This window comes from Chiloscyllium plagiosum, chromosome 12, assembly GCF_004010195.1.
Source record: "Chiloscyllium plagiosum isolate BGI_BamShark_2017 chromosome 12, ASM401019v2, whole genome shotgun sequence".
NCBI classification, from domain to species: Eukaryota; Metazoa; Chordata; class Chondrichthyes; order Orectolobiformes; family Hemiscylliidae; genus Chiloscyllium; species Chiloscyllium plagiosum.
In genome coordinates, this window is record NC_057721.1 from 1737376 (window position 1) to 1746879 (window position 9504).

At 40.8% G+C, this 9504-nt stretch overlaps 1 protein-coding gene across 1 annotated transcript in view; it reads right to left on the minus strand.

The window, feature by feature from the left end:
- LOC122554888 (diamine acetyltransferase 1-like) overlaps positions 1-9504 on the minus strand; it is a 66946-nt gene that overhangs the window by 48032 nt on the left and 9410 nt on the right. The window contains exon 2 of the mRNA XM_043700261.1: positions 6728-6968. The gene's annotated coding sequence lies outside the window, so the exon portion shown is untranslated. The remainder of the gene's footprint in view (positions 1-6727; positions 6969-9504) is intronic.

A 9504-nucleotide genomic window follows, 5' to 3' on the forward strand; every position in this document is an offset into this window, starting at 1 on the left:
CCTTTCTTATTTCGCAGTTCCACCCAAATAACTTCCCTGGATGTATTTCTGGGAATATCCTCCCTCAGCACAGCTGTAATGCTCATCCCTGATCAAAAATACCACACACCCCCTCCTCTCTTGCCTCCCTTTCTATCCTTCCTGTAGCATTTGTATCCTGGAACATTAAGCTCCCAGTCCTGCCCATCCCTGAGCCATGTTTCTGTAATTGCTATGATATCCCAGTCCCATGTTCCTAACCATGCCCTGAGTTCATCTGCCTTTCCTGTTAGGCACCTTGCATTGAAATAAATACAGTTTAATTTATTAGTCCTACCTTGTCCCTGCCTGCCCTGACTGTTGACTCACTTCTGTTCTCAACTGTACCAGTCTCAGATTGTTCTCTTTCCTTACTATCCCCCTGGGTCCCAACCCCCCATCTTACTAGTTTAAATCATCCCGAGCAGTTCTAGCAAATCTCCCTGCCAGTATATTAGTCCCCTTCCAATTTAGGTGTAAACCATCCTTCTTGTACAGGTCACTTCTACCCCAAAAGTTATGTTTTGTACCCTCCCATATTTTTTGAATAATGTTTTTGCAACATTTTGAATGACACAAATTGACAGAAATTGGAAACGTGGAGGTCAGCCAGGTGACCTTTGCAATGAGATTCGGCCTGGAAGAAACTAATGCACGGTCGAGAGTTCCAGCAACAGGTGAGCCAATGCAGCGATTCAGTTCCAGAGGTGCAACCAGGTTGTCAGTGTGATGAGAAGACAGATTGTGAAAAATCTAGTTCAGACTCAAATAATGGCCTGGACAAAGTCAGTGGTGGTGACTGGTGCTAACGGCTTAAAAACCCCAAATGTTCACTTGGAAGAAAATGTTTATCCCACACTATTGGACACACTGTGTGACAAATCAGACAGTGAAAAGATCGAAGCAAGCATACGTGAGATAGAGCTGGGGGTTGTCTGCATACATATGGGACCTGACTATGTCTTCAGAGAATATCATTAAGCAGCGGTATGTAGATGAGAATTAGGAGGGAGCCAGGATAGAAGGTGGAGAGACATTAGAGTTAACATTGCATTACTGGGAGGAGAAGCAGGTTCTCTGACTGTGGATTGATAGATAAGAATGGAACCAGACGAGTATAGTCCTATCTAACCTAAAGAAAACAGACAGCAATGACGTGGGATTGTGTGGTCAACTTAGTCAAAGGTTGCAGCTAAACTGAGAAAGATGAGGAAGAATAGCTTGCCATTGTCACACTCACACAAGAATTATTTGTGACCTTAATATGGGTGGTTTTATTGCCGTGCTGGGGGTCGAAACCTGATTTGTGTTGGGGAGAATCTTAGTGATCCTATGCAAATTATGTCCTGTAAATTATGCCTGCCAACACCTCCTGAATCACACCTATAACTAAAAGCAAGAAGGGGCAGTAATGGCGTAATGGTATTATCGCTGGGCTGTTAATCCAGAGACCTAGACAATGTTTTGGGGACCTGGTTTCAAATCACCCCATGGCAGATGGTGGAATTTGAATTCAGTAAAAAGGAAATCTGGAATTAAGTGTATAATGATGACCATGAATCCATTGTTGATTGTCAGAAAAACCCATCTGGTTCACTTATGTCCTTTAGGGAAGGAAACTGCCATCCTCACCTGGTCTGGCCTACATGTGACTCCAGACTCTCAGCAATGTGATTGACTCTTAAACTGCCCTCTGGGCAATTAGGGATGGGCAATAAATGCTGCCTGGCCAGTGACACCCTCATCCTGTGAATGAATTGAAAAAAAGACAGAGTCATAGAGCTGTACAGCATGGAAACAGACCCTTCGGTCCAACTCATCCATTCCGACCAGATATCCTAAATAAATCTAGTCCCATTTGGCCCATATTCCTCTCAACTTGCTTTGCAGTAAGCCCTCACTGAAAGTTGTGGATGCGTTCCTGAATATTGCAGTTTTATTTGAAACATGGTTTCCCATGTGAAATATTAAAAAGAGTCAGGATCCTACAGAATGTTTTTGCTTGGAAAAAACACAGGTTGAAATGTTGTACCACATTTGTATCATACTCTGTATTTCTAGCTGAAATAACTTGCAAAATCAAATAAATCGCAAAGTATGAAAGCAACACAGTAGCAGCAAAAAAAAATTTGAAATGGTATTAAGCCGAAATGGTATAAATTCCTAAACTCGTAAGTAAAATAACCTTTAAAATAAAATGTATTTAAAAATCTAGAATAATTGCTATAAATCAAACTGTTCACTTGATGAAGTTTTCATTGATCAGGCTCCATCAAGTGGTAGACATTAGTTAGTACAGTCACATCCACAGTACATCAAAAGAGAATGTATTATTTTCAAATAAGGAACAAATTTGTTAAAACATTTGCTGTTGCTTTTCTACCATCATGACCTACCATCTTTTAATAAAGGTTCCCAGTTGACCTTAGGCAACTTGCCTCTCTTCCCTATCAAATTTTCACTGTTCAAATTTTGGAACCCAGTTTCATATTTGACTAAATCACTCTCACTCCACATAATATTCTATTGTATTATGATCATTCTTTCCTAGAAGCTGCATTATTACAAAGTAATTAATTAGCCCTGAATCACTGAATGATACTAGACCTAAAATAGCCTCTACCCCAGTTAGTTCCTTGATATATTAATCTAAGTAAATATATTGAATACATTCCATTAATTAATTTTCTGTATTCTCCATGGGCCTAATCCATTATGACGAAGATCATTTTGCCCTCAAGGACACGTTCACACAGCTTACTAAAAGTATGAACAATTAAAACCATCATTCAACATGGTATTCTGCATAAAATTACTCCAAAGTCAAACAATGGATCAAGTTTGCCAACTGAAGTGGCCATCCAACAAAATAATTTTATCAGTTGTTTGGTTTACATAGTGTACCACAGTGTATCCTTGAACACTGACTTCACCTTTACGCTCCTATTTTAAGTTTAAAACCAAATTAAAGGGAGGAGAATAAATACTTTTTAAAAAATTAAATACAGCACGATCAATGCAAACTGTTCCTTCCACAAAGCCACCAAAGCAGAAATGGAGTGAATTTTTGTGAAGGCTCTTCTGCTGAAATCAGAGGGAATAAACAGAACTCTTGTGTCTAGGAAGTTGTTTCCAGTGCAAGGAATTTATGCTGAGTGGTTGATTGGTTGTTTTGAGGGAAGGGTGGAGATGTTTTGGGGAAACTGTTATGGAGAAGTAGATTGTGTCCCTGCCTCTGAGTCAGAAACTCTGGGTTTGAATTCCACTCCAGGACTTGATGACCACAGATGGAGTGTGTTCTTAATGTGGCCGAATGGGTTCTCCAGCAATTTTTCTTTTAGATTTCCCCAGCATCCACAGTTCTTTGTTTTTTGAATCAGATCATTAATTGTTATTGGAAGAACATATTGTACAGCACAGGGACAGACCCTTTGACCCTCCATATCGGTGCCAATCATGATGCCATTCTAAACTAATCCCACCTGCCTGCACATGGTCCATATCCCTCTATTCCCTTCTTGTTCACGTTTGTCTAAATGGCATTTAAACAGTGCTATTTTATTTACTTCTAACATCTCCCCTGGCAGTGCTTTCCAGGTACCTCCCACTCTGTATAAAAAAAACTTGCACATCTCCTTTGAACTTTCCCTGTCACTTAAACCTATGTCCCCTAGTATTTGACATTTCCACCCTGGGAAAAAGATTCTGACTATCCACTCTATCCATACTTCTCATAACTTTATCTACTTCTGTCATGTCACCCAATGCTCTAGCTAAAATCATCTAAGTTTATCCAACCTCTCTTTATAGATAAGGCACTCCAATCCAGGCAACATCCTCTTTTGCACCCTGTCCAAAACCTCCACATTCAACCTATAGTGTGGCAACCAGAACTGCACACAATACTCCAAATCTGGCCTAACTAAAGTTTTGTATAGCTGCAACATCACTTGCCAAGTTTTATACTCAATGCCTTGACTGAAGGCATGGATGCTAAATGCCTTTTTTTTTAAACCACTAAATCCGCTTATATGTGACTTTCAGGGACCCCAAGATCCCTATGTATAGTAATTCACCTGCCATTAACTGTATACTTTCCTCTTGCATTTGACATCTCACAATGTATCCTATCACAATTGTCTGGATTAAACTCTATCTGCCATTTCTTTGCCTAACTTTCCAGTGACAACCTTCCTCACTATCCACAATTTTGATGTCATCTGCAAACTTTCTAATTAGATCACCTAAATTTTCATACAAACCATTTATACATATTACAAACAACAGAGGTCCCAGCTCCAATACTTGCAGAACACCACTGGTCACAGATCTCCAGTCAGCAAACACTCCTCCACAACTCCTCTCTGCCTTCTATGACCAAGTCAATTTTGTATCCAACTTAACAACTCACCATGGAACCCATGTGACTTAACCTTCTGGACTAGCCTATCATGAGGAACCTTGTCAAATGTTTTAGTAAACTCCATGTAGACAAAATCCACTACCCTATCCTCATCAATCATCTTCAACACTTCCTCAAAATCTCAAAACTCAAAAAAAACCTGAAAGATGAGCCCTCCAAGATGTTGTCTCTTCATGTAGCTGTGACATTCTCCTTCATCAGTAATGTAGCTGCTGCACCTCTTTTATATCTCTCTAGCATGCCTGAAACATCTAAACCCTGAAGCATTGAGCTGCCAGTCCTGCCCTTCTCTCAACAAAAAGGTTTCTGTAATGACTACAACATTGTAGTTCCATGGACTAATCCACACTTTAAGCTCATTTGCCATACCTGTTATATTCTTTGCATTAAAATAAATACACTTCAGTCCCACTATATTCATTAACCTAACACTGCCTATTCTTCCTATTAGACTTAATCGATTAATCCCTCCTTTTTCCTCAATCATTCCACATGTTGACCTACTGCTCTGATTCTCATTCCACTGCCACACTAATGAAAACTCTCCTGAGTGGCACCAGCAAACCTCCCTGCCAGGATATTGGTGCTCCTGCAGTTTAGTTGCAACCCATCTTCTCATATACGTTTATCCTGCCCTAGAAGAGATCCCAATGATTTTGATATCTGAAGCCCTCCCTCCTATACGAGCTTTTTATTCATGCATTCAACTGAATTATTTTCCTAGTGTCTGGCCTCACTAGCACATGACACAGGGAGCAATCCCAAGATTACAACCCTAGAAATTCAGCTGTTCAATTTTCTTCTGAAATCCCTAAATTCTTTTGCAGGACATTATCTCTCTTTTGTGTCATTAGTACCAGTATGGCCATTACCTTTGGCTGTTCATTCTCCCACTTCAGGTTATCCCATGCACACTCAGAGACATCCTTAACCCTGGCAGCAGGGAAGCAACACACCATTCTAGAGTCTGGCTTGAAGCCACAGAAACACCTGTGTACCCGACTAGAGAGGCCCAACCAGTACCACTCTCCTACAGTTTGACCCTTTCTGTTGTAAAACAGAGTCAGTCATTGTGCCACTGATTTGGCTGCTGCTATTGCTATCCTCTGAGAGGCCATCCCCACCCAACAATATCCAAAATGGTCTACCTGTTTGAGAAGGGAATAGCAACAGGGGACTCTTGCACCGTCTGCCTGTCCCTCCTGGCGGTCATCCATCTATCTGGCTGAACCTTTGGTATGACTAAAGCGTTGAAATTCCTATCTACAGGGGAACCTCGATTATCTGAATGAGATGGGCGGGCACTATTTCGTTTAGATAATCGATTATTTGGTGAATCGATTAAACGCTTTTCCTCTGGGGCTCGGAGTTTTAAAAGTCTGCTCCCCATTCAGGAGACTGCAGCAGCACACAGTGCACGAGGCCCCAGCCCCATCCAACACCACGCCCTTGCTCCCACAGTCCAAAAATGTGCAGGTTAGGTGAATTGACCATGCTGAATTGCCTATAGTGTTAGGGGCAGGGGTAAATGTAGGGGAATGGGTCTGGGTGGGTTGCGCTTCGGCAGGTCGGTGTGGACTTGTTGGGCCAAAGGGCCTGTTCCCACACTGTAAGTAATCTAATCTTTAAAAAAAACACCATCCAACACTGCCCTCCCGTTTGCCCACACCCCCTCTATGGGGCAGCCAGACTGTACACCAACAAGAAAGCTGCTGCTACCTTTGTGGGGTGAGTCTCCAAATAACACACACACACGCACACAATGTTTACTGCAACTTTTTGACAGGTTACACGTTTGCCCTGTACAGGACAATGTTGGAGAGATTATCTAGGAAAGGGGGGTTTAGGGTACACTCCTCTGTAGAACTCCAGGGAAAGTGTCGAGAGAGAGAGAGAGAGGGCGGGAGGTCAGTCATTTGGAGGCGGAGCCTGTTTAATCACTGTTAATAAAAGACATGATCACTGTTGGAAACACGTCTCTGATGTAATGTTTCTACCAGGACCTCGAGATCTCCTACGGATAATCCGACTTTCGGATAATTGGTATTCGGATAATTGAGGTTCCTCTGTACACAACATTCTGCTTCCTGTATGATCCTCAGTAAGTCCAACTGCTCCAAACAATCCATGTGGTCTCAGAGGAGCTGCAGGTGGACACACTTCCTGTAAACATCATTGTCAGGGATATTTGACTTCTCCCTAATTGCGCACATCTCACAGGACGAGTATACCATCTCACTATTTCTATTCCTTTAGTAAACATTGGATTAAAAGAAAAGACCTTACCTTGCTGTACCTTAACACTACTTGCCCTCCACAATGCAGTCTGACGCTCACCAAAGCCTGTTTTTCTCCTGGAATCCTCCTCGATCACTTCTCACGACTGCCCTCTGTTGAAGCTCTTCCTTCTGGTGAGCACCAGCTCCTTCAGACCCCTTCTAAGTTCCGGTGAGTGAGCTGACTGCTCCTAGATACTTCCTCAGTCACTTCTCACTTGCACCCTCTGAAGGAGCAGGTAAATCAGTATCTGGTATTATTAGAAAGTGAAGTTTTCGTAAGTATCTTAAAGCTTATTGACAGTGCTAAAACATACTTTAAGGTGCAGTCTGCATTCATTATAAACTAATTATGCAGGAAATATTAGTTAACTATATCCATGTTAGAGATGGCAGGGCAGATGATGTGCCACAATTGCAGAATGTGGGAACATCTAGGTGTTAGTGTGATCTGGACAAAACATTTCTGCAGTAAGTGCTTGCTGCTGCAGGAAATTTAACTGCGAATGATTAAGTTGGAGGCCAAACTGCAGGTGCCATAATGTGGAGAATATTCCTGGGCACTTCATTCCAGGAAGCAGTCACACCCCTAAGACAGGGTCTTCTATTTAGTTAGTGCTTAGGGACAGAACTGTGTGGCTACGATAGTTTGTTTTGGGCTCATTTTGATTGGATTTTAGATGAATAAGGAATGATCTGACTGAAGCTTATAAGATCCTGAACGGTCTTGACAAGATGGATGTGGAAAGCCTGTTTCATCTTGTAAGTGAGTCTAGAACTAGTGACACTGTTTTAAATTCGGGTTGCTGTTTTAAGACAGAGATAAGGGGAATTTTTACTCTCGGCAGGTGATATGATTTTGGAATCCTCTGCCTCAGAAGACAGTGGAGGCAAGGTTATTAATATTTTTAAGATGAAAACTGTCACTACAGTGATGTTATATTTAACTGTGTTTCAGAAGAATAATATCACAGAAGCAATGGGGAAAATGTGTCAGAAAAGGCTAAGTTTCCAACATATATTCAAATTTTTGCGATTGCCCATTCCTTATTAGGAAATTATTTGAATTAACTCTTTCAGTTTTGGTGTTGTTTTACCAACTGAGATTTTTATGCTAATGAGCCAAAAATAGGAATGACAATCTTTCACATGACAATCTTTTATTTATAGCTTTGCATGTTAGAAACAAAATGCACAACATGATTTCTTTTCTTTCTTTCTGTGAAAAATAAATCACATTGTGGTACTATTGTAAAAAAGAACTGCACATCCATTAGGCCATGGAAAACATTTAATTTAATCAACTTGTTCAAACATGTTTTGAAACATCTTCAGAATAGATGTGACTCAAACCCTGCGACCCAGAGCTAGGACACTATCACTGTGCCACACAAGCCCGGTAAACACTTTATAACATAAAGACCATTCAGGATCTTATGAACCTCAATCAGATCCCTCCTTGATCCAAACTCCAGTCAAAACAAACAATTGTCCCTAAAAATTAAAAATCAATTTGCTAAATAATCAATGTTTAATTAACAGATCGAGAGTTTAACCTAAAATTATATTAAGAAGGAAAATAATTCTAATTTTAATTCAATTAAAATCAAAGACAACATTTATTTAATATGAGTTTAAAAACAATAAAGGTATGATAACAGGGTTATCAATTAGTAAGAATGATTTAGAGGAGTGAATTTTCAGGGAAATTAGAGGTGCAAAAGCTATGGATCAGTGATAATGGAGGACTTTAATTATAAACTTACATAATAATAGTCTAAGGTTTAGTGCTAGTCTAGAGCAAGAGTTTCTGGTATGTTCATGAAAATTTTCTTGATGTATGTTTTCAGTCAAATAAGGATGCAGGATCTAATTCTGAGGAATAAGATGGAACAAGTGAATCAATCTCAATGTGAGAATGTTGAAGGAACTATGGTGGTGCTATTACATGGTTTAGATTAGCCATAAGAAAGGACTAGGGGTAATTGAAAGTAAATATATACAATTGAGGGAGGACCAATTTTAGTGGCAAATAGATTGTTCCAGATAAAGTGAAAGCAAATATTGACAGACAGAAGTGAAATAGAACAAATTATTGTCTTAGAGTCATAGAGATGTACAGGACAGAAACAGACCCTTCAGTCCAACTCATCCGCGCCGACTAGATGTCGCAAACTAATCTAGTCCCATTTACCAGCATCTGGCCCATATCTGTCTCAACCCTTCCTATTCATATACTCATCCAGACGTCTCTTAAATCTTGTAATTGTACCAGCCTCCCACAATTCCTCTGGCAGCTCATTCCGTACACACACCACCTTTTGCATGAGAAAGTTGCTCCTTAGGTCCCTTTTAAAACTTTCCCCTCTCACCCTAAACCTATGCCCTCTAGTTAGAGTCATAGAGATGTACAGCATGGAAACAGACCCTTCGTTCCAACCCGTCCATGCCGACCAGATATCCCAACCCAATCTAGTCCCACCTGCCAGCACCCGGCCCATATCCCTCCAAACCCTTCCCATTCATATACCCATCCTAATGCCTCTTAAATGTTGCAATTGTACCAGCCTCTACCACTTCCTCTGGCAGTTCATTCCACACATTTACCACCCTTTGCGTGAAAAAGTTACCCCTTAGGTCTCTTTTATATCCTTCCCCTCTCACCCTAAACCTATGCCCTCTAGTTCTGGACTCCCCGACCCCAGGGAAAAGACTTTGTCTATTTATCCTAATCATGCCCCTCATAATTTTGTAAACCTTTATAAGGTCACCCCTCAGCCTCCGACG